At 45.8% G+C, this 14,938-nt stretch overlaps 1 protein-coding gene and 21 non-coding genes across 23 annotated transcripts in view; 19 read left to right on the top strand and 3 right to left on the bottom strand.

Annotated features, from left to right (window-relative positions):
* The first annotated feature begins 73 nt into the window (after positions 1–73).
* On the top strand, positions 74–147 carry trnan-guu. The gene has a single exon. It is a non-coding gene; the product is annotated as a tRNA-Asn (tRNA).
* A 423-nt stretch (positions 148–570) lies between these two features.
* Positions 571–644, top strand: trnan-guu. The gene has a single exon. It is a non-coding gene; the product is annotated as a tRNA-Asn (tRNA).
* A 389-nt stretch (positions 645–1,033) lies between these two features.
* On the top strand, positions 1,034–1,107 carry trnan-guu. Its single transcript has one exon. It is a non-coding gene; the product is annotated as a tRNA-Asn (tRNA).
* A 407-nt stretch (positions 1,108–1,514) lies between these two features.
* On the top strand, positions 1,515–1,588 carry trnan-guu. Its single transcript has one exon. It is a non-coding gene; the product is annotated as a tRNA-Asn (tRNA).
* Positions 1,589–1,977: 389 nt separating this feature from the next.
* On the top strand, positions 1,978–2,051 carry trnan-guu. The gene has a single exon. It is a non-coding gene; the product is annotated as a tRNA-Asn (tRNA).
* Positions 2,052–2,440: 389 nt separating this feature from the next.
* trnan-guu lies at positions 2,441–2,514 on the top strand. Its single transcript has one exon. It is a non-coding gene; the product is annotated as a tRNA-Asn (tRNA).
* A 389-nt stretch (positions 2,515–2,903) lies between these two features.
* Positions 2,904–2,977, top strand: trnan-guu. The gene has a single exon. It is a non-coding gene; the product is annotated as a tRNA-Asn (tRNA).
* Positions 2,978–3,385: 408 nt separating this feature from the next.
* Positions 3,386–3,459, top strand: trnan-guu. Its single transcript has one exon. It is a non-coding gene; the product is annotated as a tRNA-Asn (tRNA).
* Positions 3,460–3,861: 402 nt separating this feature from the next.
* On the top strand, positions 3,862–3,935 carry trnan-guu. Its single transcript has one exon. It is a non-coding gene; the product is annotated as a tRNA-Asn (tRNA).
* A 389-nt stretch (positions 3,936–4,324) lies between these two features.
* On the top strand, positions 4,325–4,398 carry trnan-guu. The gene has a single exon. It is a non-coding gene; the product is annotated as a tRNA-Asn (tRNA).
* Positions 4,399–4,807: 409 nt separating this feature from the next.
* trnan-guu lies at positions 4,808–4,881 on the top strand. The gene has a single exon. It is a non-coding gene; the product is annotated as a tRNA-Asn (tRNA).
* A 391-nt stretch (positions 4,882–5,272) lies between these two features.
* Positions 5,273–5,346, top strand: trnan-guu. The gene has a single exon. It is a non-coding gene; the product is annotated as a tRNA-Asn (tRNA).
* A 389-nt stretch (positions 5,347–5,735) lies between these two features.
* Positions 5,736–5,809, top strand: trnan-guu. The gene has a single exon. It is a non-coding gene; the product is annotated as a tRNA-Asn (tRNA).
* Positions 5,810–6,216: 407 nt separating this feature from the next.
* trnan-guu lies at positions 6,217–6,290 on the top strand. Its single transcript has one exon. It is a non-coding gene; the product is annotated as a tRNA-Asn (tRNA).
* A 408-nt stretch (positions 6,291–6,698) lies between these two features.
* On the top strand, positions 6,699–6,772 carry trnan-guu. Its single transcript has one exon. It is a non-coding gene; the product is annotated as a tRNA-Asn (tRNA).
* Positions 6,773–7,195: 423 nt separating this feature from the next.
* On the top strand, positions 7,196–7,269 carry trnan-guu. The gene has a single exon. It is a non-coding gene; the product is annotated as a tRNA-Asn (tRNA).
* Positions 7,270–7,608: 339 nt separating this feature from the next.
* Positions 7,609–7,681, top strand: trnak-cuu. Its single transcript has one exon. It is a non-coding gene; the product is annotated as a tRNA-Lys (tRNA).
* Positions 7,682–8,141: 460 nt separating this feature from the next.
* On the bottom strand, positions 8,142–8,215 carry trnan-guu. The gene has a single exon. It is a non-coding gene; the product is annotated as a tRNA-Asn (tRNA).
* A 90-nt stretch (positions 8,216–8,305) lies between these two features.
* On the top strand, positions 8,306–8,379 carry trnas-gcu. The gene has a single exon. It is a non-coding gene; the product is annotated as a tRNA-Ser (tRNA).
* Positions 8,380–8,734: 355 nt separating this feature from the next.
* On the bottom strand, positions 8,735–8,808 carry trnan-guu. The gene has a single exon. It is a non-coding gene; the product is annotated as a tRNA-Asn (tRNA).
* Positions 8,809–8,964: 156 nt separating this feature from the next.
* Positions 8,965–9,037, bottom strand: trnak-cuu. Its single transcript has one exon. It is a non-coding gene; the product is annotated as a tRNA-Lys (tRNA).
* Positions 9,038–11,281: 2,244 nt separating this feature from the next.
* Positions 11,282–14,938, top strand: part of cunh20orf27 (chromosome unknown C20orf27 homolog) — a 43,631-nt gene continuing 39,974 nt past the window's right edge. Inside the window, exon 1 of one of the 2 annotated variants that reach the window (XM_040045097.1) lies at positions 11,282–11,577. The gene's annotated coding sequence lies outside the window, so the exon portion shown is untranslated. The remainder of the gene's footprint in view (positions 11,578–14,938) is intronic. The other variant, XM_040045098.1, reaches the window with a different exon arrangement.

The raw sequence follows: 14,938 nt of genomic DNA on the forward strand, positions 1-14,938 counted from the left end.
ACAACCAAAAAGACCGGAACACCCTCCCCCAGTCCCCCGTCCAGTCTCGACACGTGTGGGTAGCGCGTTGTCAGTCTCTGTGGCGCAATCGGTTAGCGCGTTCGGCTGTTAACCGAAAGGTTGGTGGTTCAAGCCCACCCAGGGACGATATCACTGTTATTGTCAGGTAATGCAGAACGCTGCACAAACGTGCAGTGCAACTGTTATGACAGTTATGTTGGCTATACCATGTTATAACCAACCATGTTATAACCAGGACGGTCGTTTGATGAACGCAGTCAACTGTTTTATCAAGGGTGATATGAATCTTTGGGGTGCTGTTGTTCATCCGCAACTGCATACTTGCTGCCAAGTATGTGTGACCTACAAGTCACATATTTTAAACAATCAAGGCGGTATGGAGAGGAAGTACCAGAGCACCTCCATCCAGCCACCCGGTCCTGTCTCGACGCCCCTGCATGGCGTTATTCAGTCTCTGTTGCACAATCGTTTAGCCCACAACCAAAAAGACCGGAACACCCTCCCCCAGTCCCCCGTCCAGTCTCGACACGTGTGGGTAGAGCGTTGTCAGTCTTTGTGGCGCAATCGGTTAGCGCGTTCGGCTGTTAACCGAAAGGTTGGTGGTTCAAGCCCACCCAGGGACGATATCACTGTTATTGTCAGGTAATGCAGAACGCTGCACCAACGTGCAGTGCGACAGTTATGTTGGTTATAACCAGGATGGTCGTTTGATGAACGCAGTCAACTGTTTTATCAAGGGTGATATGCATCTTTGGGGTACTGTTGTTCGTCCGCAACTGCATACTTGCTGCCAAGTATGTGTGACCTACAAGTCACATATTTTAAACAATCAAGGCGGTATGGAGAGGAAGTACCAGAGCACCTCCATCCAGCCACCCGGTCCTGTCTCGACGCCCCTGCTTGGCTTTACTCAGTCTCTGTTGCACAATCGTTTAGCCCACAACCAAAAAGACCGGAACACCCTCCCCCAGTCCCCCGTCCAGTCTCGACACGTGTGGGTAGCACGTTGTCAGTCTCTGTGGCGCAATCGGTTAGCGCGTTCGGCTGTTAACCGAAAGGTTGGTGGTTCAAGCCCACCCAGGGACGATGTCACTGTTATTGTCAGGTAATGCAGAACGCTGCACAAACGTGCAGTGCAACTGTTATGACAGTTATGTTGGCTATACCATGTTATAACCAGGACGGTCGTTTGATGAACGCAGTCAACTGTTTTATCAAGGGTGATATGAATCTTTGGGGTGCTGTTGTTCATCCGCAACTGCATACTTGCTGCCAAGTATGTGTGACCTACAAGTCACATATTTTAAACAATCAAGGCGGTATGGAGAGGAAGTACCAGAGCACCTCCATCCAGCCACCCGGTCCTGTCTCGACGCCCCTGCTTGGCGTTATTCAGTCTCTGTTGCACAATCGTTTAGCCCACAACCAAAAGACCGGAACACCCTCCCCCAGTCCCCCGTCCAGTCTCGACACGTGTGGGTAGCGCGTTGTCAGTCTCTGTGGCGCAATCGGTTAGCGCGTTCGGCTGTTAACCGAAAGGTTGGTGGTTCAAGCCCACCCAGGGACGATATCACTGTTATTGTCAGGTAATGCAGAACGCTGCACCAACGTGCAGTGCGACAGTTATGTTGGTTATAACCAGGATGGTCGTTTGATGAACGCAGTCAACTGTTTTATCAAGGGTGATATGCATCTTTGGGGTACTGTTGTTCGTCCGCAACTGCATACTTGCTGCCAAGTATGTGTGACCTACAAGTCACATATTTTAAACAATCAAGGCGGTATGGAGAGGAAGTACCAGAGCACCTCCATCCAGCCACCCGGTCCTGTCTCGACGCCCCTGCATGGCGTTATTCAGTCTCTGTTGCACAATCGTTTAGCCCACAACCAAAAAGACCGGAACACCCTCCCCCAGTCCCCCGTCCAGTCTCGACACCTGTGGGTAGCGCGTTGTCAGTCTCTGTGGCGCAATCGGTTAGCGCGTTCGGCTGTTAACCGAAAGGTTGGTGGTTCAAGCCCACCCAGGGACGATATCACTGTTATTGTCAGGTAATGCAGAACGCTGCACCAACGTGCAGTGCGACAGTTATGTTGGTTATAACCAGGATGGTCGTTTGATGAACGCAGTCAAATGTTTTATCAAGGGTGATATGCATCTTTGGGGTACTGTTGTTCGTCCGCAACTGCATACTTGCTGCCAAGTATGTGTGACCTACAAGTCACATATTTTAAACAATCAAGGCGGTATGGAGAGGAAGTACCAGAGCACCTCCATCCAGCCACCCGGTCCTGTCTCGACGCCCCTGCTTGGCGTTATTCAGTCTCTGTTGCACAATCGTTTACCCCACAACCAAAAAGACCGGAACACCCTCCCCCAGTCCCCCGTCCAGTCTCGACACCTGTGGGTAGCGCGTTGTCAGTCTTTGTGGCGCAATCGGTTAGCGCGTTCGGCTGTTAACCGAAAGGTTGGTGGTTCAAGCCCACCCAGGGACGATATCACTGTTATTGTCAGGTAATGCAGAACGCTGCACCAACGTGCAGTGCGACAGTTATGTTGGTTATAACCAGGATGGTCGTTTGATGAACGCAGTCAACTGTTTTATCAAGGGTGATATGCATCTTTGGGGTACTGTTGTTCGTCCGCAACTGCATACTTGCTGCCAAGTATGTGTGACCTACAAGTCACATATTTTAAACAATCAAGGCGGTATGGAGAGGAAGTACCAGAGCACCTCCATCCAGCCACCCGGTCCTGTCTCGACGCCCCTGCTTGGCGTTACTCAGTCTCTGTTGCACAATCGTTTAGCCCACAACCAAAAAGACCGGAACACCCTCCCCCAGTCCCCCGTCCAGTCTCGACACGTGTGGGTAGCGCGTTGTCAGTCTCTGTGGCGCAATCGGTTAGCGCGTTCGGCTGTTAACCGAAAGGTTGGTGGTTCAAGCCCACCCAGGGACGATATCACTGTTATTGTCAGGTAATGCAGAACGCTGCACAAACGTGCAGTGCAACTGTTATGACAGTTATGTTGGCTATACCATGTTATAACTAGCATGGTCGTTTGATGAACGCAGTCAACTGTTTTATCAAGGGTGATATGAATCTTTGGGGTGCTGTTGTTCATCCGCAACTGCATACTTGCTGCCAAGTATGTGTGACCTACAAGTCACATATTTTAAACAATCAAGGCGGTATGGAGAGGAAGTACCAGAGCACCTCCATCCAGCCACCCGGTCCTCTCTCGACGCCCCTGCTTGGCTTTACTCAGTCTCTGTTGCACAATCGTTTAGCCCACAACCAAAAAGACCGGAACACCCTCCCCCAGTCCCCCGTCCAGTCTCGACACGTGTGGGTAGCGCGTTGTCAGTCTCTGTGGCGCAATCGGTTAGCGCGTTCGGCTGTTAACCGAAAGGTTGGTGGTTCAAGCCCACCCAGGGACGATATCACTGTTATTGTCAGGTAATGCACAACGCTGCACAACGTGCAACTGTTATGACAGTTATGTTGGCTATACCATGTTATAACCAGGACGGTCGTTTGATGAACGCAGTCAACTGTTTTATCAAGGGTGATATGAATCTTTGGGGTGCTGTTGTTCATCCGCAACTGCATACTTGCTGCCAAGTATGTGTGACCTACAAGTCACATATTTTACACAATCAAGGCGGTATGGAGAGGAAGTACCAGAGCACCTCCATCCAGCCACCCGGTCCTGTCTCGACGCCCCTGCATGGCGTTATTCAGTCTCTGTTGCACAATCGTTTACCCCACAACCAAAAAGACCGGAACACCCTCCCCCAGTCCCCCGTCCAGTCTCGACACCTGTGGGTAGCGCGTTGTCAGTCTTTGTGGCGCAATCGGTTAGCGCGTTCGGCTGTTAACCGAAAGGTTGGTGGTTCAAGCCCACCCAGGGACGATATCACTGTTATTGTCAGGTAATGCAGAACGCTGCACCAACGTGCAGTGCGACAGTTATGTTGGTTATAACCAGGATGGTCGTTTGATGAACGCAGTCAACTGTTTTATCAAGGGTGATATGCATCTTTGGGGTACTGTTGTTCGTCCGCAACTGCATACTTGCTGCCAAGTATGTGTGACCTACAAGTCACATATTTTAAACAATCAAGGCGGTATGGAGAGGAAGTACCAGAGCACCTCCATCCAGCCACCCGGTCCTCTCTTGACGCCCCTGCTTGGCTTTACTCAGTCTCTGTTGCACAATCGTTTACCCCACAACCGAAAACACCGGAACACCCTCCCCCAGTCCCCCGTCCAGTCTCGACACGTGTGGGTAGCGCGTTGTCAGTCTCTGTGGCGCAATCGGTTAGCGCGTTCGGCTGTTAACCGAAAGGTTGGTGGTTCAAGCCCACCCAGGGACGATATCACTGTTATTGTCAGGTAATGCAGAACGCTGCACAAACGTGCAGTGCAACTGTTATGACAGTTATGTTGGTTATAACCATGTTATAACGAGGACGGTCGTTTGATGAACGCAGTCAACTGTTTTATCAAGGGTGATATGAATCTTTGGGGTGCTGTTGTTCATCCGCAACTGCATACTTGCTGCCAAGTATGTGTGACCTACAAGTCACATATTTTAAACAATCAAGGCGGTATGGAGAGGAAGTACCAGAGCACCTCCATCCAGCCACCCGGTCCTGTCTCGACGCCCCTGCTTGGCGTTATTCAGTCTCTGTTGCACAATCGTTTAGCCCACAACCAAAAAGACCGGAACACCCTCCCCCAGTCCCCCGTCCAGTCTCGACACGTGTGGGTAGCGCGTTGTCAGTCTCTGTGGCGCAATCGGTTAGCGCGTTCGGCTGTTAACCGAAAGGTTGGTGGTTCAAGCCCACCCAGGGACGATATCACTGTTATTGTCAGGTAATGCAGAACGCTGCACCAACGTGCAGTGCGTACAGTTATGTTGGTTATTAACCAGGATGGTCGTTTGATGAACGCAGTCAACTGTTTTATCAAGGGTGATATGCATCTTTGGGGTACTGTTGTTCATCCGCAACTGCATACTTGCTGCCAAGTATGTGTGACCTACAAGTCACATATTTTAAACAATCAAGGCGGTATGGAGAGGAAGTACCAGAGCACCTCCATCCAGCCACCCGGTCCTCTCTCGACGCCCCTGTTTGGCTTTACTCAGTCTCTGTTGCACAATCGTTTAGCCCACAACCAAAAAGACCGGAACACCCTCCCCCAGTCCCCCGTCCAGTCTCGACACGTGTGGGTAGCGCGTTGTCAGTCTCTGTGGCGCAATCGGTTAGCGCGTTCGGCTGTTAACCGAAAGGTTGGTGGTTCAAGCCCACCCAGGGACGATGTCACTGTTATTGTCAGGTAATGCAGAACGCTGCACCAACGTGCAGTGCGACAGTTATGTTGGTTATAACCAGGATGGTCGTTTGATGAACGCAGTCAACTGTTTTATCAAGGGTGATATGCATCTTTGGGGTACTGTTGTTCGTCCGCAACTGCATACTTGCTGCCAAGTATGTGTGACCTACAAGTCACATATTTTAAACAATCAAGGCGGTATGGAGAGGAAGTACCAGAGCACCTCCATCCAGCCACCCGGTCCTGTCTCGACGCCCCTGCTTGGCTTTACTCAGTCTCTGTTGCACAATCGTTTAGCCCACAACCAAAAAGACCGGAACACCCTCCCCCAGTCCCCCGTCCAGTCTCGACACGTGTGGGTAGCGCGTTGTCAGTCTCTGTGGCGCAATCGGTTAGCGCGTTCGGCTGTTAACCGAAAGGTTGGTGGTTCAAGCCCACCCAGGGACGATATCACTGTTATTGTCAGGTAATGCAGAACGCTGCACAAACGTGCAGTGCAACTGTATGACAGTTATGTTGGTATACCATGTTATAACCAGGACGGTCGTTTGATGAACGCAGTCAACTGTTTTATCAAGGGTGATATGAATCTTTGGGGTGCTGTTGTTCATCCGCAACTGCATACTTGCTGCCAAGTATGTGTGACCTACAAGTCACATATTTTAAACAATCAAGGCGGTATGGAGAGGAAGTACCAGAGCACCTCCATCCAGCCACCCGGTCCTGTCTCGACGCCCCTGCTTGGCGTTACTTCAGTCTCTGTTGCACAATCGTTTAGCCCACAACCAAAAAGACCGGAACACCCTCCCCCAGTCCCCCGTCCAGTCTCGACACGTGTGGGTAGCGCGTTGTCAGTCTCTGTGGCGCAATCGGTTAGCGCGTTCGGCTGTTAACCGAAAGGTTGGTGGTTCAAGCCCACCCAGGGACGATATCACTGTTATTGTCAGGTAATGCAGAACGCTGCACAACGTGCAGTGCAACTGTATGACAGTTATGTTGGTATACCATGTTATAACCAGGTATACGGTCGTTTGATGAACGCAGTCAACTGTTTTATCAAGGGTGATATGAATCTTTGGGGTGCTGTTGTTCATCCGCAACTGCATACTTGCTGCCAAGTATGTGTGACCTACAAGTCACATATTTTAAACAATCAAGGCGGTATGGAGAGGAAGTACCAGAGCACCTCCATCCAGCCACCCGGTCCTGTCTCGACGCCCCTGCTTGGCGTTATTCAGTCTCTGTTGCACAATCGTTTAGCCCACAACCAAAAAGACCGGAACACCCTCCCCCAGTCCCCCGTCCAGTCTCGACACCTGTGGGTAGCGCGTTGTCAGTCTCTGTGGCGCAATCGGTTAGCGCGTTCGGCTGTTAACCGAAAGGTTGGTGGTTCAAGCCCACCCAGGGACGATGTCACTGTTATTGTCAGGTAATGCAGAACGCTGCACAAACGTGCAGTGCAACTGTTATGACAGTTATGTTGGTTATACCATGTTATAACCAACCATGTTATAACCAGGACGGTCGTTTGATGAACGCAGTCAACTGTTTTATCAAGGGTGATATGAATCTTTGGGGTGCTGTTGTTCATCCGCAACTGCATACTTGCTGCCAAGTATGTGTGACCTACAAGTCACATATTTTAAACAATCAAGGCGGTATGGAGAGGAAGTACCAGAGCACCTCCATCCAGCCACCCGGTCCTGTCTCGACGCCCCTGCTTGGCGTTATTCAGTCTCTGTTGCACAATCGTTTACCCCACAACCAAAAAGACCGGAACACCCTCCCCCAGTCCCCCGTCCAGTCTCGACACCTGTGGGTAGCGCGTTGTCAGTCTCTGTGGCGCAATCGGTTAGCGCGTTCGGCTGTTAACCGAAAGGTTGGTGGTTCAAGCCCACCCAGGGACGATATCACTGTTATTGTCAGGTAATGCAGAACGCTGCACAACCGTGCAGTGCAACTGTTATGACAGTTATGTTGGCTATACCATGTTATAACCAACCATGTTATAACCAGGACGGCCGTTTGATGAACGCAGTCAACTGTTTTATCAAGGGTGATATGAATCTTTGGGGTGCTGTTGTTCATCCGCAACTGCATACTTGCTGCCAAGTATGTGTGACCTACAAGTCACATATTTTAAACAATCAAGGCGCAAGGATGACACGCAAATTCGGAAAGATTCTGAGGCTGATACGTAGGAACCAGACACTTCATTTGATCCAAGCCCCCAAACTCAGCCAGTAGCCCGGCTAGCTCAGTCGGTAGAGCATGAGACTCTTAATCTCAGGGTCGTGGGTTCGAGCCCCACGTTGGGCGCTTGAAATTTTCTTTTTTCTTTTCCTACCATATTCGGAGAAGTAGTTCATAAGTGTTACTTAATTTAAAAGAAATAAATCCATTAGTTTGAATTTATTAAAACAGAAACATTTCAATATGTGTTTGTGAAATACCAAATCGTGTAGTGGTACAGTAAAAGTAAATTCTTACTATGTCTTTAAGCTGTGCTTCACACGTGGTTTAGATATGGATCCCAAAGGTTGATTCTGTTCATCTGTTTCTCCCACTGAAAACGCTATATGCAGATGAACAACATCAACCTTTTGTGATTTATTTACCTGAATGATTGAGTATGCATCAAGACATTTGAATTCAAAATACATCTCAAGCAGTTACATGCAGGATACCTTTCCTTGTCTCAGTGTTTCTGATTCCAGCTCTCCCCCGTTGCATTACAAACATCTTTAATCTTTTACAGTGAGGCTGGAATAAAAATCAACGTCCCTGGGTGGGCTCGAACCACCAACCTTTCGGTTAACAGCCGAACGCGCTAACCGATTGCGCCACAGAGACGACATGGTACAGGCTTGATTGTTTCCCTTCCCCCGTTGTTGAGCGCACACACAGCAATACTGTGGCAAAGCTAGTGAAACGCCACATATTGTCTCTATGGCGCAATCGGTTTGCGCGTTCGGCTGCTAAACGAAAGGTTGGTGGTTCGAACCCACTCAGGGACGATGCTGCTCCTTTTATTTGATGTTTTTGCGACAAGACAAGCAAAAACGGGAAAATAAAAATGGAGGAACGCCACAAGCGCTCAAGTGAGGGGGATGGGCAGCAGCAGAAAGGGAAGGCAGGAGACTGCAGTTTCTCTGTAATTACCTTTCAAATTTAATAAAACTGGCAACTCACACTGGATAGTAAAAGCGGAAATACAGTATTTCTGTAATTTTAGAGTAATTTTCTATATTGTGAATAACGTTTTACAAGGGGGGAAAGGGTGGGGGTCCAGAAATTACTACAAAGGTTTGTAAAGTTGCATTAATCCAAAGACATGAAGAAAAAGAAAGAAAAAACAACAAAAAAACGTGTCGTCCCTGGGTGGGCTCGAACCACCAACCTTTCGGTTAACAGCCGAACGCGCTAACCGATTGCGCCACAGAGACCACATGGAAAATATCACGGAGTTACTCATTTTGAAAGTTACAAGGGGTAGTATATAGCTTTTTTTTAATAGTTCTTTTTTTCAAACATGGAAGGCAGATCATGTGGTCACTGAAGAAAAAAAATTAAGGTGATGACACCTGGGCTTAAAAACGCTGCGCCCAACGTGGGGCTCGAACCCACGACCCTGAGATTAAGAGTCTCATGCTCTACCGACTGAGCTAGCCGGGCTGATGAATGTTGACAGAATAATAAGTAGACTAAGTATTATGAATTAACACATGGAAAGTGTTGTGTTAGAGCCTCCTCGATATCTTTACATTTTAAAATAGTGAGCTCTGTTAAATTAAAACGCTGCCATTCCTTCCAATCACGCCCATCCAAGTTTCACTGTAGTTGCCCATGTGAACATTGAAGTCTTCCAGTAGAACAACAGTCACCAGATGAGGTGCTCTCCAGCACCCCACCCAGTTACAAGAAGGCTGGGTACTCCGAATTGTTGTTTGGCGCACAAGTACTAACAACAGTCAGGACCCGTTTCCCAACCCGAAGGCGGAGGTAAGTGACCCTCTTGTCCACTTTTGAAATGCGCTGTTAAAAAGAAAAGGGACCACTGTGATCCGTTAACATCTTTTGCAGTGACATCTCTGCTTTTAAGATTAGGCTTAAAACTTTCCTTTTTTGCTAAAGCATATAGTTAGGGCTGGATCAGGTGATCCTGAATCCTCCCTTAGTTATGCTGCAATAGACATAGGCTGCCGGGGGATTCCCATGATGCATTGAGTTTTTCCTTTCCAGTTACCTTTCTCACTCACTATGTGTTAATAGACCTCTCTGCATTGAATCGTACCTGCTATTAATCTCTGTCTCTCTTCCACAGTGTGTCTTTATCCTGTTTGCCTTCTGCCATCTGCAGCAACCGGCTGCCCCTCCCTGAGCCTGCTTCTGCCGGAGGTTTCTTCCCGTTAAAAGGGAGTTTTTCCTTCCCACTGTCGCCAAAGTGCCTGCTTATAGGGGGTGAAATTATTGCTGGGTTTTTCTCTGTATCTATTATCGTAGGATCTACTGTACAATATAAAGCACCTTGAAGTGACTGTTGTTGTGATTTAACGCTATATAAATAAAATTTAATTGAATTGACATGTTTTCAAATCATATTTATCATTGTTGTTATCAGTGTTTTTCTTCTTCCTTGTCTGTTTTGATATAACGTGTAATGTTATGTAAGATGCAAAGTGCCTTAAGCCATGATTGTTTATTAAAGAATATGATAAATGCTTTCAAATGCCTTTTTTATTAGTTTTTGACGTTTTCCACTAATCTGTTCTCAAATTTAAAATTTACACGTGTGAAAGGTCAAATTTTAGTGTATCGCGCCAATTTAACGTGACTGTAAAAGCTAGCTAAAACTGCAAGTTTACGGTGTCGCATCTACGTGGCAGCCTTCAGTCACCAGTTATTAACCTGACATTAACATTAGTATTGTTTTCCAACAAACTCTAAACAGTTCAACTGAAACACATCACTAAATTCTTCTATGTTCGCCATAATCTGACCTTAAGGTTGGCTGGCTGAAAACTTAAACTTGAGCTTACCGACTTTCACGCGCTCGGTGTGGGTGTTTATTTGCCATACAGGAAATAAACAACAAATACAAAAATAATAATAAAAGAAAGGTAGGGGGAACAACTTCACCTTGGTTAATAATTTAACGTCGTTTAACAAGGTTTACCGACACTTAAGAACAGGATGACACCTTCTCGTCAAGCACGTTTTCCTCTGTTCGCGGAGGAGGATTAATGCAAGGGTGCAGCATGGTAAAGAGTTCTAAACCACGTCTTTTGCGAAATGTTGTCTGGGGACCACCACCGGCCAGAGGGCCACTTTGGATCCGCCCGGCCATGTCATAAATAAAAGCAGCATAATGTTATTGAATGACAAAGCAAATGACTGCACGTGCGCACCAAGGTTTAACTTGTTTACCACAGAAAGCGTGCAACATGTCATGATTCCTCTGTGCATCAGCTAAGCATGTTTTCTTTATGGTGTGCATTTTAAGTATCTGTAATCCTGTCTGAGCCTTTTAACGTCAGTCCAGTGACTAAATGGTCTTGGGAAGATGACCGTCTCTGATGCTCCACGTGAAGCATACAGGACCAATACAATGCAGTGAAATGAAGTAGTAGTGCTAATAAACTGGGGTTTTAGGACAGTGGGTCAGTACTACTAACTAACATTTGTTTGTTTGGTTTAAGTTTGGCCGGCAGCTGTGATGTTTGAAGACATATCTTTTAATAAAACCAAGTTAAATCAAGCGATGTAATGTGTATCTGCAATAAAAACACATCTTCAGAGTCAGGGACAGAACTTCATTTAGAGTTTGCCCATGCGCAGAAAGCACTGCCAGATGGCGCTATCCGCTACAGTAAACCCCGAGGATGAAAGAGGAGACTGGGAGTGTTTTACAGCCAGCTTTGACTGTCACTCTTTTGCAGCACATAGAGTAGAGAGGAACGTTTCTGCTTTTGCACCACCGCCTTTTTCGCCTTTGTAAAATATAGACTTGGAAGCGCAACACCCGCAGCCGCACCACGTGACCAAATGCGGAAATCATCCGACTGAGGAAAGTAGAACCGGAGGCGAGAGGTGAGGGTTTGGTGCCCGCCTGATTTTCAGAGAGGCTTTTGCTGCTGCTGCTGCTACGTGTTTCGGAGAAGGTTTCCACTTAACCCCACGGTTAAATGTACGACTTCCGTATGGTGTGAGTAAAGGTAAGCAACAAGGAAGCAAAACAAAAGAAAGCCCCGACCGTTTGTGAAACGCGGTAACTTTTTAAGAGGAAAGCAACAAACCACCTGGCTGGTTGGCTGGATGAGGAGGGAGTCTTTGTGTAGACAGACGTGCAATTGTAGTAATTGTCGATGCTGCACGCTTTACTCACTGTGACGACTGTGTGATAATTCTAGTGTTACTACAAAGAAGTGGACCAGAGAAACTAACAGAGCCCCTTATTTGTGACCTCACCTCTGCACATTTAGCTCCTAATGCTTCATGTTTTGTGTAAAAGTCATTCTTGCTTCTTCTTCCACTTGTACTTTCTTTGTTGCTCTGCAGAAAAAGCTCGGGGAAAAACCAGCATGGCTGTGGCTGAGTTTGGGTGTAAGAGTTTTAATGGTCTGCATTTAAAGCTGTATTCATAAAGCAACATAAAATCCATCAGCACAAATTTAGATGCAAGTGGTGCCTTTAAAAGCGATTAAATGAGACTTGACAGAGTCTTTGAAAGCTTCTGAGTTAAAAAAAAAAAAGAGTAGTCCTTTGAATAACTCGTACAAACACATAAAAGCTTAAGAAAATATCACTCACTGCCAGCTAAGCTGTCTCATATTTCAAATACCAACATTCACTTCATAATTCATGCATCAGTGTAATTTTGTGCTGTGGTGGCTTCCACGTGCAGCAAAAAGTGTGAGAGAGGTCCACAACTTCGGTCACGTAATAGTGTAGTCAGGACATGCTAACTAATATCATGTATATATCTATCCACTTAGCACTTTTAATTCTTATTCTTATTTTTATATTTTTATGACAGTATGTTGCACTGAAGCACCGCAGCAATTTCCTAATGTTGTAAACCTCCTCAACATCTGGCAATAAACCCTTTCTGATTCTGATTCTGATTCTGATTCTGGTTATGGTTCCCGTTGCTGCCAGTTTGTTCCTGTTTTACAGGGAGCAAATCACCTCCTTAAAATAACAAGTACCTGTTGCTGCTCTCTGTGGCATCTGCAGTTTTAATTTATGGGCCGTGGTGCAGAGCTGTGACAGCATTGACGGTGACAAAGCCTGGCTGGGCTTAGTGGTTTAAATGAGGGGTCATGCATATAAATGAGGTTTGCCCTTTGAAGAAACAAGGCCTTGCAATTTCACAGGTTGAGTCAGTGTGGAAATACAGCAACAGGTGATGAGCCACAAAATTAAAACTGCTGAAGCAAATGGCATTGATTTATGTTATTGCAAGACAGTCTTTTGCAGGGAAAGTCTGGGGTTCATATGGATGTTACTTAACACCTACTAGGGCTGTGCGATATGACCAAAATATCATATCCCGATATTAAGACATCTACGGTACGATATAAATCACAAAAATGTAACATTTTCTGTAAATTCTGTGAATCTCGGGCAGCTCGACTTGCGTGAAGTGTTTCCAGCTGGGCGTCGCGTACCTGGAGTCGATTGTTTTAACTGATGCATGAAACTATACATTTTTAGACATAAGTTGTTAAAGCCGCCGTTTTCTTTGTGAGTATTTATTACATGGCGTGCTGCGGGGAAAAGCCTGTTCTAACGTTTGAGTCTAAGGTTTATTTTTTAGCACCTGACTGCTCTTTTTTGCTTCTCATCCGTAAACACTGCATCTTTCACATGATTCAGTTTATTTTGAAAAGTCTCAACAGGATCTTGAGCTTTATTGTGAAAGGTTTATGTGGAACAAGCGGACACGCGGTGGTTTTACCGTCGTTGTTGCTAACGACAAAGCATAGAAACAAAGGCTTGTCTGTCTGTAGTGTGGTTATATTAAATGTAAGAGAAAGAGGGAACTTTAAGAAATTAATATCGCCACTACAGTGACCATCAAAATAATGAAAAAATATTGCCGTAATCAGTTTGTTTCGAGACACCACAAAACAAACAACAGCGTAAAATGAAACGATAGACGTTTTTATATCGTCATCCGATATATATCGTTATATCGAACAGCCCTAACACCTACCTAAACATTGCTGTAGACCACCCACATGTTTACTGCTGCGAATATTTTCAGTATTTAGTAACTTTGTGTAATTAACAGTGACATTTGTTTTCTTAGCCCCACCTGCCATGAATGCATGACATTGTATAGCATTGCATTGTCCTACTTGCCTTGCTTAGAAACACATTTATAAAGAATCCAGTACCCCCAAGTTTTAAGCAAATAGCAGTAACTCTTTAGTAGCTCTCTGTGAAATCCCAGCGTATTGCAGAAGAAAAAGATCATGTAATTTATTGCAACCTGGGATCTGTTTTTGCAGGTTTTAACAAAATGACTGTGAGCATAACAAAATTATATACTAGTCAAATTAAAACTTGTGAACTTTGTGACTGCATAACAGTGAAGTGAAACAGTGCAAGGAACGCAGTGTTAGTCATATGGTCTGACAGGTTGTGACCAAGCCAACAGTTTAGTCACATATCTGAAACTTGTCACAGCAGGATGTCCTTAATAATTAGTCATTAGGCAGGCACGGTTTGAGTACAGTAGGTCAAACTGGAGTAAAGAAGATGAAGACAGATATTAACAACAGTCTTACAGCAGGTTAAAGAATAATCTGACCATTCACATTTTTTTCCCTGTGCTTTGTTTAAAACCTGCCCAGTTGTGTTCCACCACAACAAAAACACAAGTATAAACCTAGAATAAGCTATATGTTGTGGTATTTTACGTGACACAGATCACCCAACACATCCATGTAAACACTTTTTAACCTTGTAAAATTTTGTGTATCTATCCAGTCATATATACCTAATGTGTCACCACCCTGATTCTACAGCTCAAAGTGTGCACATTTGAATCCCATCAGTGGCTTTCTAATCTTAGCGACCCATTTAGGTGCTTGAAACAGGACTGGTATTTTGCCCCACTAAAAGTGGATCATTGTCTGATTTCTGCAGCACTCTCAGTGGATGTGACACTGTAAAATTTCTGTTCCAGGCTGTTACACCCTTACTTTACCATTTGCAGCAAGAAAAGTGTCGAGTCTGGCATTGGTCCTCACTTGGTCCACTTTTATTTCTCCCTTTGGCTAAAAAAGCAGTAAGTGCAAAGCAAGTGGGATTCTTGGGGTCATTTGTCTCACAGACCTCATCGGTTCCTTTAGAAATTATTTAAAGGGACTTAGCGACTTCTAAGAACAAGGTCAGACTTGGCAAATCTTTTATTTTGGACAGGAACCTTTACTAGGGCTGATTAAACGTCAGCAGCATTTGTTTTTTGACAATTCCAAACTGGAATACAATTTTTTTTCTGTTAAAAATGGGCAAAAAAAAGCATTTAACATGCATGTGAGTCATTTTTCTGTCTGAGCTGAGATT

The sequence above is a fragment of the Simochromis diagramma genome, unplaced genomic scaffold, assembly GCF_900408965.1.
Source record: "Simochromis diagramma unplaced genomic scaffold, fSimDia1.1 OVJJ01000590.1, whole genome shotgun sequence".
Classification (NCBI taxonomy): Eukaryota; Metazoa; Chordata; class Actinopteri; order Cichliformes; family Cichlidae; genus Simochromis; species Simochromis diagramma.